General features: G+C 45.7%; 1 protein-coding gene across 5 annotated transcripts in view; it reads right to left on the bottom strand.

The window, feature by feature from the left end:
- Positions 1 to 15,853, bottom strand: part of dph1 (diphthamide biosynthesis 1) — a 737,117-nt gene that overhangs the window by 423,860 nt on the left and 297,404 nt on the right. The gene's annotated exons all lie outside the window — the stretch shown is intronic.

Genomic DNA, 15,853 nt, shown 5'->3' with positions numbered 1-15,853 from the left:
GCAAGACAGGGGTCACCCTGAGCAACTTCACATCCTATTATAATAAAGGGAGAGTGAATATAGTGTCTATATTTACACCGTCTGGAGGATACGATCTTTATTATGCTAATAAGGTCACAGCAAATATGCTGAGTGAGATTTACATATGGAAATAGGGCTAATTAGCAGCTGGACTTTGCCCCGAATTTTCAATAAATGGTTAGACCTGTCTTTCTGGAACTTGCGTTGATTCCCTCACTAATTTGAAAGGCAAATTTTGCTGAGGGATGTTGGCGGCAGGGAAAGAAACACAGAGCATGTCTCGAGGATCACAGCTTGGCAGTGGCCATAGCCAAGCCTGTGTGTGGCAGATACAGAGTGTGACTTCCTCAACACATCCCTTCAACTCAGAGAACCAATTCGCCAAAGACCCCTCCGACAGCATCTTCCAAAACCCATGGGGCTGGCTTCTCTGGTCGGCAAGGCCGAAATCGCGTTCGGCGACGGGCCGGAGAATCCAAATCCCCGACAGACGCAGGGGGGATGGCTTCCGCGATGCTCCGGCCCCCTCCACATATCCCCGGCCTCAGACCATTGCCTGAGGCCCCCCCCCCCCCCTCCCCCCAGATGCTCCGCCCCCAACCAGCTGAGTTCCCGACGGTGTGGGACACGTGTGGTCTCATCTGTCGGGAACTCAGCGTCGCCGCTGCGGACTTCATCCCTCGCCATCACAGTCGGGGGAGGGCCGATCCCCGGGTGGGGGGGATATTATTCGGGGCTGGGGGCACTGCCGGGGGGGGGGGGGGGGGGGGGGGGGGGGGGGGGGGGGGGGGAGGGGCGGCTATTTCGCGGGCCAGGTCCGCAAGCGGCATCTGCCATGAAGCACGGTGTGGTCGCTGCAGGCCTCCACCCTGCGCATGCGCGGCCACGGACCCGGCAATTCTCCAGGCTATATCGGCAGCTAGAGCCGGATGCTCTACGCTGACTCCCTGCTAGCCCCCAACACAACAGGGAATCAGTGGCCGTTTTGCACCAGTTTTCCTGGTGTAAAACGTCAACATTCCCTCGCCGGCGTGGGGACAAACACGGGGAGAATGTGCAAACTCCACACGGACAGTGACCCAGGGCCGGGATCGAACTCGGGTCCTCAGCGCCGTGAGGCAGCAGTGCTAACCCACTGCGCTGCCATGCCGCCCTAGATCAGCCATGATCTGACTGAATGGTGGAAGAGGTTCAAGGAGATAAATGCAGCCCCCCTCTCCTGTTCCTATTGTCGTGTTGTGTACTCTGGGATAACACAAGCTGCAACTGGATGCAGCTTTAACCAAAAGATACTCCAGACCTTGAAGTTAGTTCAATCTGATTTATTGAACCAGAAGCACAGTTAGCACCGTTCTCTATGAGTTTGACTCTCTGCTAACCTAAGTGTGGTTACTCTGTCTGACTGGACCAGACTAGCTCTTAGCCACGTGCTGGAGGTGTGATACTGTACATACACCCTGACTCACTCTGCAGATGTTCATCAGTGGAAAGAGGTGGAATGTGAGCGCCTCGTGCCTTTTACAGTGAGATACCACCCCTGAGTGTCCTGCCTGCTCATTGGTCATGTCCTGTTCTCTGTGTTCATTAGCTGCCTGTCTGTATATCATTATGTGCATGTCTGCCTATCATGACACCTTGAGTTGCGGGACCTACAAAGTAGGCCCGAGACCAACCGTCAACCCTCGGAGGGGCTACAATCCCACATGCTGGCTCACTGTGGCAGCCATGAAAGCATGAGGCAAAAGCTCCGTAACAGGTCGATCTTCGCGCAATGGGAGCCCTTCACCTTGGAGTCCTGGCTCACCGGCCCACCTGCTGATACGTCGGAGATATCCTTCAGGTCCTGGATGCTGCATTTTCAACAGAATCCTTTCGTGTTTAATTGGGCTCACACAGCTCAGCACTGATTGTTGAGCCCCGTCATCGTTCCCCAAACAAACGAGCGCGAGCTTGAGTTCAACGTATCCGCCAAAACCCTGCATTCTCACAGCTAAACGTGCCCAGCGCAAACACGGCAGCGTTTGCCAGGTCCTGTGTGCCTGTCGAGAATGGCAGCTCGACTGCAATTATTCCACAGCCCGAAGGGGCTTTCCACTCCATGAATGCCGAACTGAGGCAGACATACTAAAAGTGACAACAATTCTGTTTCACAAGTGCCTCGGAGCAACGCAAGAGAAAAGCACCGACTGAACCCGAGAGACAGGGATGACAAGGCAGGGAGAGAGAGCAGGGGAAGCAATGAGAGAAAGGGAGAGAGAGAGAAACAAAGAGAATGAAGAAAGAACGAGGAGAAAGAGAGGGGGGGGGGGAAGAGAGAGCGAGACAATGAAGGAGACAGAAATAGAAATACGGAAACAGGTAAAAATAGGCAAGGAGGGAACCCCTGAAAACCCCTGGCCATGACACAGATATAATGAAGTTTTGTTTTATTATTTCATGTGGGCGTAGCTGGCAAGGCTGGAATTTCTTTCCCATCCCCAATTGCCCTTGAACGGAGCCGCTTGCTAGGCCATGTCAGAGGGGCAGTTGAGAGTTAGCCAAATTGCTATGCGGCTGGAGCTGAGAAACAAAGAGAGGGAGTAGGGAAAGAAAGGGGGAGTGAGCGACAGAGACAAGAAATACGCCAAAACAAAAAATACAGAGATCAGTTTAAAGAGAGAGTTACAGAAAGAAAAGGGGAGGGGGGGGGAGAAATGGGACAGAAAAGAAGGAAACTGAGTCAGCAAAAGAGAGGAGAAACACAAGCTGGAAGAGGCAGAGGCCGACAGACAAAGAAAGTAGAACAGAAACGCAGACAGACCAGGCAGGGGCTTTGGGAAGCAAGTTCCTGCAGTGAGGGACTGAGCAATGGGTAAAATCTCCAACCCCCCCCCCCCCCCCCCCCCCCAGCCCCTCCACCCCGCTTCATCCTCAATTAAATGCTCCTGCGACAGTGAAAGAAGTTTAATCCTAGATAGCAGTGAGTAACTGGCTGAGAGCAGTTATGAAGCCTGTTGACTCTTGCCAATAAAGGGGTGTAGCTGCCCACATTGATAACGGCAAAGCTGGAGAATTTCAGGGAGAGCTCGCAGTTTGGTTTGCCCATGGATACAAAACGTTTGGGTTCCGCAGTCACCCCAGGCGCACCTTCGTCTGACAGGAACAGATATCCCGGTTTTGAAACGCATGAGGGCAGCAAAAAGGAAAGATTATCAGAAGCCACCGCCCGCTGCGGGGTGAGGGCAGGGGCTGCTGGGAACGGCTGACTGGGTAATAGATGCAGCAGGGGTATTCGACGTACTAATGTGCTCCAGAAAAATTCACACAAAATCGATGCATCCTTGACACTTTCTCATTTATCTTTTTCAGCCTGCCCCGCCACAGACCGGGATGTCACACCAGAATCAGGCAGCTCAGAGACACTCTCAAATTAAACAAAAACTGTAAATGTGCGGAGTGGAAAAACAGAACTGATCGGAAGCACACACAGCACGTCAGTCAGCTTCATCCATGTCTCTCGCTCAAAACCTTGAAACTGTGTCCCCCTCGTCCTTGTACCGTCAGCTAACGGGAGCAACTTTTCTATATCTTCCTTATCAAAACCTGTCGTAAGCTTTGGCACTTCTACAGAATCTCCCCTGAACTGATTGATTGATTGATATTTATTGTCACATGTACCGAATTACAGTGAGGGCCGAGGGCACGTACACCGTATGTACATAGTAGACAAAAGGAATATTCAACAGAGAACATTGACAGCGGTACATCAACAAATAGCGATTGGTTACAGTGCAAAACAAGAGCCAAACAAGAACAGCATAGGGCATCGTGAAGTGTTCTTACAGGGAACAGATCAGTCCGAGGGAGAGTCGTTGAGGAGTCTGGCAGCTGTGGGGAAGAAGCTGTTCCAATCTCCATTGCTCCAAGACGACTGACCCCTGCTTCTTCAATATAACATTGGAGCTAATATTCCTCAGCCCTCGAACCATTCTGATAAATCTTTGCACCCTCTACTTGACAGTTATGTATATGTGACTCCAACGTGCGTAAAGGGGGGGTGGGAACGGGGTCGCTAATGGTGGCCCGATCTCTCTCTCTATACAGGGGAGTTCCAGCGAGCGGAGCTCCCCAGTGTACAAACAGGGCTATGTGCGGCCTTGGGGGCATGTTCCCCGCTGAGGCCCCTTATCACTGACTTTGTGTGGGCATGTGTTTCTCGCAATGGGACTTTGCTCCCATTTCCCATTTAGCCGAATCGAACACTCTAAAGTGGCCTAATAATATTAATAAGAATCTTTATTGTTGTCACAAATAGGCTTACATTAACAACATGAAGTTACTGTGATAATCCCCTAGTCGCCACATTCCGGCGCCTGTTCGGGTACACAGAGGGAGAATTCAGAATGTCCAATTCACCTAACAAGTACGTCTTTCGAATCTTGTGGGGGGAAACCGGAGCACCCGGAGGAAACCCTCGCACACACGGGGGAGAACGTGCAGACTCCACACAGACAGTGACCCAAGCCGGAGAATCGAACCTGGGACCCTGGTGCTGTGAAGCAACAGTGCTAACCACTGTGCTACCGTGCCGCCCAATAGTTGTAACCAATCAGTTGTATCGAGATGGCGGTCCACCATCACCTCCTCAGCTGGGTATCGAATGTCAACCTCACCATCGATGCCCTTTGCCCAAGAAATTAAACAGGAATCTAAATGGGGGCCCAAACCCGCAACATGAGAGGTAACTGAGACCTTGAATTGTATTTAGCATTCAGCACCATCTCTCTCCATCCAAATCCCCCACTCCCTCGCTCCCAAGAAGCAGCTTCCAGCAACTCAGTCTCTATCAGTCAGATCAGCAGTGTGTACAAATTCTGCTATAATCTGTGCAATCTGAAACTATTTAAAATTCACGCCGTGTATTACTGAACAACAAAATCACAGTGATTTTAATCAGGGTATTTGGACTAAACCATAATACCATAAACACAGGAAGGACGGGATATAGAAAGTAAACCTCAACATAAAACAGACAATAGCACAGATAGAAGAGTCTAACACAGACATGGTAATGCACATAAACATAAAGGGTAACAGACACACAGATACACACACACATGCACGGTAACACACGTGTAACACACACATGATAACAGATACACACACACAATAATTAACAGTTACACAGACACACACACGCTAACACATACACATATGGTGACAAATACACACATGACAATAAGACACAGGAGCAGAGGTAGGCCATTCAGCCCATCAAGTATGCCCCACCATTCAATGAGACCATGACTGATCTGATGTAATACGCCTCAAATCCACTTTCCCGCCTTACCCCCATAGCCCTTGATTCCCTTACTGATAGAAAATCTCAGCCTTAAACACATGAAACAACCCAGCTCCTATAGTCAGTCCCCTGTGGTAAAGAATTCCACAGATTCACTACCCTCTGGGAGAAAAAAATCCTCCTCATCTCTGTCTCAAATAGGTGACTCCTTACGCTGAGATTAGGCCCTCTGGTCCTAGACTCATCCACAATATATGTGTATATGTTTATAGAGGGGAGCTTTCCGAGTATGAGGGCGCTGGAGGAGATGTTTGGGTTGGCGGGGAGAAACAAATTCAGGTATCTACAGGTGTGGGTCTTCCTATGTAAACAGGTGTCAACCTTCCCACTCCTATCGCCAAGGGGGATTCAGGACGGGGTAGTTTCCAGAGGGTGGGTAGGAGAAGGGAGCATCTCTGACATTTACAAGGAACTTATGGGATCAGGGGAGACACGGACAGAGGAGCTGAAGTGCAAGTGGGAGGAGGAGCTGGGAGGAGAGATAGAGGATGGTCTGTGGGTGGACGCGTTGAGTTGAGGCTCAGCCTGGTACAATTCAAGGCTCACATGACAGTGGCCCGGATGAGCAGATTCTTTGGGGTGGAAGTCAGGTGTGCAAAATGTGCGGGAGGACAAGCGAACCATATCCACATGTTCTGTACATGTCCTAAGCTTAGGGGATTTTGGCAGGAGTTTGCAGATGTCATGTCCACGGTGTTAAAAACAAGGGTGGCGCTGAGTCCAGAGGTGGCGATTTTCAGGGTGTCGGGAGGTCCGGGAATCCAGGAGGAGAAAGAGGCAGACGTTCTGGCCTTTGCTTCCCTGGTTGCCCGGAGACGGATACTATCAGCATGGAGGGACTCAAAGCCCCCGAAGTCGGAGACCTCGCTATCGGACATGGCTAACTCTCTCTGTTTGGAGAAAATCAAGTTCGCCCTGAGAGGGTCACTGTTAGGGTTCACCCGGAGGGGGCAGCCGTCCGTCGACTTCTTCGCGGAAAATTAATTGTCAGGAGAGGGGGGGGGGTTAGCTTAGCTTAGAGTTGGGAGTTAATAAAGGTGGGACTTGTAAGGGAGGGAGACGGTTTTTGCATTATGTTTATAGTTTAATGTACATTGTTTATTTTGTTGTTGTTATACCAAAAATACCTCAATAAAATGTTTATTAAAAAGAAATCTAGTGAACCTTCTCTGGACTGCCTCCAATGCCAGTATACCTTTCCTTGGATAAGGGGACCAAAACTGTTCAGAGTATTCCAGGTGCGGTCTAACTACTGCCTTGTAACGTTTTAGCAGGGCTTTCCTTGTCTTGCACTCCATTCCCTTTGAAATAAAGACCAACATTCCATTTGCCTTCCCAATTACCTGCTAAAATTGCCGGCTGGCTTCTTGGGATTTATATACAAAGACACCCCCCCCCCCCCCCCCCCCCCCAGCTTTCTGCACACTTTCTCCATTTGAATAATATTCAGCTTCTTTATTCTTCCTACCAAAGTGCAGAACTTCCCATTTCCCTCCATTATATTCCATCTGTCAAGTTTTGCCCACTCACTCTCCCTATCTATATCCCTCTGTAGATACTTTGTATCAACCTCACCACTTGCGTTCCCACCTGTTTTTGTGTCATCCGCAAACTTGGCAAGAGTACATTCACTTCCCTCATCCAAGTCACGAATATATATTGTCAATAACTGTGGCCCCAGCACTCAACCCTGCGGTACGCCACTGGTTCCAGGTTGCCATCTTGAAAATGTCCCTCTTATCCTAACTCTCAGTCTTCTATCAGTTATCCAATCCTCTATCCATGCTAACATGCTACCTCCAACACCGTGGGCTCTTATCTTATTAAGCAGCCTTTGTGCGGTACCTTATCAAATGCTTTTTGGAAATCCAAGTATATTACATCTACTGGTTCTCCTTTATCTATCCTGCTCGTTACCATTTCAAAGATTTCTAAGAAATTTGTCAAGCATGACTTCCCCTTCATGAAGCCTTGGCGAATCTGCTCGATTATATTCTGTATTTCTAAATCCTCTGCTATTACACACTTTAGAATGGACTCTAATATTTTCCCAAAGACAGATGTTAAGCTAACTGGCCTGCCATTATCTGTATTTTGTCTCCCTCCTTTTTTGAATAAAGGTGTCATGTTGGCAGTTTTCCAATCCTATGGGACGTCCCTGGAATTTAAGGTTTCTTGGAAGATTACTACAAGTCCATATTCTGACACACACAGATACACACAGACATACTGACACACACAGATACACACAGACATACTGACACACACAGATACACATAGACATACTGACACACACAGATACACACAGACATACTGACACACACAGATACACACAGACATACTGACACACACAGATACACACAGACATACTGACACACACAGATACACACAGACATACTGACACACACAGATACACACAGACATACTGACACACACAGATACACACAGACATACTGACACACAGATACACACAGGTACACACAGACATACTGACACACACAGATACACACACACACAGATACACACAGACATTCTGACACACACAGACATACTGATACACACAGATACACACAGACACACACAGATACACACAGACATTCTGACACACACAGACATACTGACACACACAGACACACACAGATACACACAGACATACTCACACACACAGATACACACAGACATTCTGACACACACAGACATACTGATACACACAGACACACACAGACATACTGATACACACAGATACACACAGACATACTGACACACACAGATACACAGACATTCTGACACACACAGACATACTGATACACACAGATACACACAGACACACACAGACATACTGATACACACAGATACACACAGATACACACAGACATACTGACACACACAGATACACACAGACATACTGACACACACAGATACACACAGACATACTGACACACACAGATACACACAGACATACTGACACACACAGATACACACAGACATACTGACACACAGATACACACAGACATACTGACACACACAGATACACACAGACATACTGACACACACAGATACACACAGACATACTGACACACACAGATACACACAGACATACTGACACACACAGATACACACAGACATACTGACACACACAGATACACACAGACATACTGATACACACAGATACACACAGACATACTGACACACAGATACACACAGGTACACACAGACATATTGATACACACAGATACACACAGACATACTGACACACACAGATACACACAGACATACTGACACACACAGATACACACAGACATACTGACACACACAGATACACACAGACATACTGACACACACAGATACACACAGACATACTGACACACACAGATACACACAGACATACTGACACACACAGATACACACAGACATACTGACACACAGATACACACAGACATTCTGACACACACAGACATACTGATACACACAGATACACACAGACACACACAGACATACTGATACACACAGATACACACAGATACACACAGACATACTGACACACACAGATACACACAGACATACTGACACACACAGATACACACAGACATACTGACACACACAGATACACACAGACACATACAGACATACTGACACACACAGATACACACAGACATACTGACACACAGATACACACAGGCATACTGACACACACAGATACACACAGACATACTGACACACACAGATACTCACAGACACACACAGACATACTGACACACACAGACATACTGATACACACAGATACACACAGATACACACAGACATACTGACACACAGATACACACAGACATACTGACACACAGATACACACAGGCATACTGACACACACAGATACACACAGACATACTGACACACACAGATACTCACAGACACACACAGACATACTGACACACACAGACATACTGATACACACAGATACACACAGATACACACAGACATACTGACACACAGATACACACAGACATACTGACACACACAGATACACACAGACACACACAGACATACTGACACACACAGATACACACAGACATACTGATACACACAGATACACACAGATACACACAGACATACTGACACACACAGATACACACAGACATACTGACACACACAGATACACACAGATACACACAGACACACACAGATACACACAGACATACTGACACACACAGATACACACAGATACACACAGACATACTGACACACACAGATACACACAGACATACTGACACACACAGATACACACAGACATACTGACACACAGATACACACAGACACACAGATACACACAGACATACTGACACACACAGATACACACAGGCATACTGACACACACAGATACACACAGACATACTGACACACACAGATACACACAGGCATACTGACACACACAGATACACACAGACATACTGACACACACAGATACACACAGACATACTGACACACACAGATACACACAGACATACTGACACACACAGATACACACAGACATACTGACACACACAGATACACACAGACACACACAGACATACTGACACACACAGATACACAGACATACTGACACACACAGATACACACAGACATACTGACACACAGATACACACAGACATACTGACACACACAGATACACACAGACATACTGACACACACAGATACACACAGACATACTGACACACACAGATACACACAGACATACTGACACACACAGATACACACAGACATACTGACACACACAGATACACACAGACACACACAGACATACTGACACACACAGATACACACAGACATACTGACACACACAGATACACACAGACATACTGACACACACAGATACACACAGACATACTGACACACAGATACACACAGGTACACACAGACATACTGACACACACAGATACACACAGACATACTGACACACACAGATACACACAGACATACTGATACACACAGATACACACAGACATACTGACACACAGATACACACAGACATACTGACACACAGATACACACAGGTACACACAGACATACTGACACACACAGGTACACACAGACATACTGACACACACAGATACACACAGACATACTGACACACAGATACACACAGACATACTGACACACAGATACACACAGACATACTGACACACAGATACACACAGGTACACACAGACATACTGACACACACAGGTACACACAGACATACTGACACACACAGATACACACAGACATACTGACACACACAGGTACACACAGACATACTGACACACAGATACACACAGATACACACAGACATACTGACACACAGATACACACAGACATACTGACACACAGATACACACAGATACACACAGACATACTGACACACACAGATACACACAGACATACTGATACACACAGATACACACAGACATACTGACACACAGATACACACAGACATACTGACACACAGATACACACAGGTACACACAGACATACTGACACACACAGATACACACAGACATTCTGACACACACAGACATACTGATACACACAGATACACACAGACACACAGATACACACAGACATTCTGACACACACAGACATACTGACACACACAGATACACACAGACACACACAGATACACACAGACATACTCACACACACAGATACACACAGACATTCTGACACACACAGACATACTGATACACACAGACACACACAGACATACTGATACACACAGATACACACAGACATACTGACACACACAGATACACAGACATTCTGACACACACAGACATACTGATACACACAGATACACACAGACATACTGATACACACAGATACACACAGACATACTGACACACACAGATACACACAGACATACTGACACACACAGATACACACAGACATACTGACACACACAGATACACACAGACATACTGACACACACAGATACACACAGATACACACAGACATACTGACACACACAGATACACACAGACATACTGACACACACAGATACACACAGACATACTGACACACACAGATACACACAGACATACTGACACACAGATACACACAGACATTCTGACACACACAGACATACTGATACACACAGATACACACAGACACACTGATACACACAGATACACACAGATACACACAGACATACTGACACACACAGATACACACATACATACTGACACACACAGATACACACAGACATACTGACACACAGATACACACAGACATATTGATACACACAGACATACTGACACACACAGATACACACAGACATACTGACACACACAGATACACACAGACATACTGACACACACAGATACACACAGACATACTGACACACACAGATACACACAGACATACTGACACACAGATACACACAGACATTCTGACACACACAGACATACTGATACACACAGATACACACAGACACACACAGACATACTGATACACACAGATACACACAGATACACACAGACATACTGACACACACAGATACACACAGACATACTGACACACACAGATACACACAGACATACTGACACACAGATACACACAGGCATACTGACACACACAGATACACACAGACATACTGACACACACAGATACACACAGACATACTGACACACACAGATACTCACAGACACACACAGACATACTGACACACACAGATACACACAGACATACTGACACACACAGACATACTGATACACACAGATACACACAGATACACACAGACATACTGACACACAGATACACACAGACATACTGACACACACAGATACACACAGACACACACAGACATACTGACACACACAGATACACACAGACATACTGACACACACAGACATACTGATACACACAGATACACACAGACATACTGACACACACAGATACACACAGACATACTGACACACACAGATACACACAGATACACACAGACACACACAGATACACACAGACATACTGACACACACAGATACACACAGATACACACAGACATACTGACACACACAGATACACACAGACATACTGACACACACAGATACACACAGACATACTGACACACAGATACACACAGACACACAGATACACACAGACATACTGACACACACAGATACACACAGGCATACTGACACACACAGATACACACAGACATACTGACACACACAGATACACACAGGCATACTGACACACACAGATACACACAGACATACTGACACACACAGATACACACAGACATACTGACACACACAGATACACACAGACATACTGACACACACAGATACACACAGACACACACAGACATACTGACACACACAGATACACAGACATACTGACACACACAGATACACACAGACATACTGACACACAGATACACACAGACATACTGACACACACAGATACACACAGACATACTGACACACACAGATACACACAGACATACTGACACACACAGATACACACAGACACACACAGACATACTGACACACACAGATACACACAGACATACTGACACACACAGATACACACAGATACACACAGACATACTGACACACACAGATACACACAGACATACTGACACACAGATACACACAGGTACACACAGACATACTGACACACACAGATACACACAGACATACTGACACACACAGATACACACAGACATACTGATACACACAGATACACACAGACATACTGACACACAGATACACACAGACATACTGACACACAGATACACACAGGTACACACAGACATACTGACACACACAGGTACACACAGACATACTGACACACACAGATACACACAGACATACTGACACACAGATACACACAGACATACTGACACACAGATACACACAGATACACACAGACATACTGACACACACAGATACACACAGACATACTGATACACACAGATACACACAGACATACTGACACACAGATACACACAGACATACTGACACACACAGACATACTGACACACACAGATACACACAGATACACACAGACATACTGACACACAGATACACACAGATACACACAGACATACTGATACACACAGATACACACAGACATACTGACACACAGATACACACAGACATACTGACACACACAGACATACTGACACACACAGATACACACAGATACACACAGACATACTGACACACACAGATACACAGACATTCTGACACACACAGACATACTGATACACACAGATACACACAGACACACAGATACACACAGACATTCTGACACACACAGACATACTGACACACACAGACACACACAGATACACACAGACATACTCACACACACAGATACACACAGACATTCTGACACACACAGACATACTGATACACACAGACACACACAGACATACTGATACACACAGATACACACAGACATACTGACACACAGATACACAGACATTCTGACACACACAGACATACTGATACACACAGATACACACAGACATACTGATACACACAGATACACACAGACATACTGACACACACAGATACACACAGACATACTGACACACACAGATACACACAGACATACTGACACACACAGATACACACAGACATACTGACACACACAGATACACACAGATACACACAGACATACTGACACACACAGATACACACAGACATACTGACACACACAGATACACACAGACATACTGACACACACAGATACACACAGACATACTGACACACACAGATACACACAGACATACTGACACACAGATACACACAGACATACTGACACACACAGATACACACAGACATACTGACACACACAGATACACACAGACACACACAGACATACTGACACACACAGATACACACAGACATACTGACACACACAGATACACACAGACATACTGACACACACAGATACACACAGACATACTGACACACAGATACACACAGACATTCTGACACACACAGACATACTGATACACACAGACACACACAGACATACTGATAGACACAGATACACACAGACATACTGACACACACAGATATACTGATACACACAGATACACACAGATACACACAGACATACTGACACACAGATACACACAGACATACTGACACACACAGATACACACAGGCATACTGACACACACAGATACACACAGACATACTGACAGATACACACAGACATACTGACACACACAGATACACACAGGCATATTGATACATATACACGCTCAGATGTAATGACACACAGACATATTGATACATATAGCAAATCGACACTTGCACAAACTGTATTAAGAGACATATTAAGAGATATATGTAATGATGGAGATACACTCAGATGGACACACATGCAGTCACAGAAACATTCTGATAAATGCATGAATGAGTCACACAGAAAGACACTGGGCCGGATTCTCGTGGAGGAGGTCGAGAAGAGGTAAATAAGATCTGCCTCTTTTAAAAAGGCCCCTGCCTGTTGTTTTTCATGTTGGTGAGGTGGGGACAGGTTGGAGCAGGCTTGAGGTACCAATAGAGATGGGTAGATTGTGAGGCCTGCAGGCTGGAATGCCCACCTCCAGTTACTGGGACATTGGCCCAGTTTTAATGATGAAGGCCAGGCCTCAAACATGCCCCCTCACATTCCCCATTCTCCCTTCCACATCCCTCAGTATCCTTCATCACCACTCATCCAGTGTCCACTATGGGCAACCCTCAGGAATCACGTCTTTGAAACTGAGCAGAAAATAAAATTAAACTTCGAACAATCTAATAGACCTCCCATTCAAACACATTTGATACTGAAAATTTTCTCATTAATAAACCTATTCTAAAATGTAAATCCCCTCAAATGGTCAATCAGTTATAAGAACAAACACCCATTTCTCTAACCCATACCAATGACATATAATCTTTGAATAACCTCTCAAAACTGTCAATCAAATGTGAATATGCTCCATTGCTGAGATAAATAATTCTCGATTGTTTGAAACTCAGGCAAGCATTCAGAATGGGCTCAGCTATAATAACAACCCCTCAGAAATGTGAACAATGGAACCTGTTGAAAGTGAAAAACAAGACGGGCTTTTATTTAAAGCTACACCAGATGTCCTGTCAATCAAAGTTGTCTAGGAGCAGATTGGGACTTCTATTTTCCTAAGTAAAAACTGCTGAAAGTTTTTTGCATTTTAAAGGGACTATAGGGATTTAAATCATTCCAGATCATTACACTAGAGATCTCAATCGCTGCAGCAAAACTACATCTAAATTATAATACAATAAATTGTCACACTGAATGAAACAAATCTGTTTTTTCACGTTTCAAAGCCTTTTAACAAAATGATTCCAGGAGCTGATTAGTCTTTTACGGTTCCCCACTTGGGACTGGAGTTCCCCTGTGATTGACACCTCCACCGAGAGCCCATGAATCAGGCTGAAGGGCCTGGCTGGGGGGTTAAACCATCCA

Source organism: Scyliorhinus canicula, chromosome 12 (assembly GCF_902713615.1).
Source record: "Scyliorhinus canicula chromosome 12, sScyCan1.1, whole genome shotgun sequence".
Lineage (NCBI taxonomy): Eukaryota > Metazoa > Chordata > Chondrichthyes > Carcharhiniformes > Scyliorhinidae > Scyliorhinus > Scyliorhinus canicula.
This window is presented reverse-complemented; position numbering and strand designations above follow the sequence as displayed.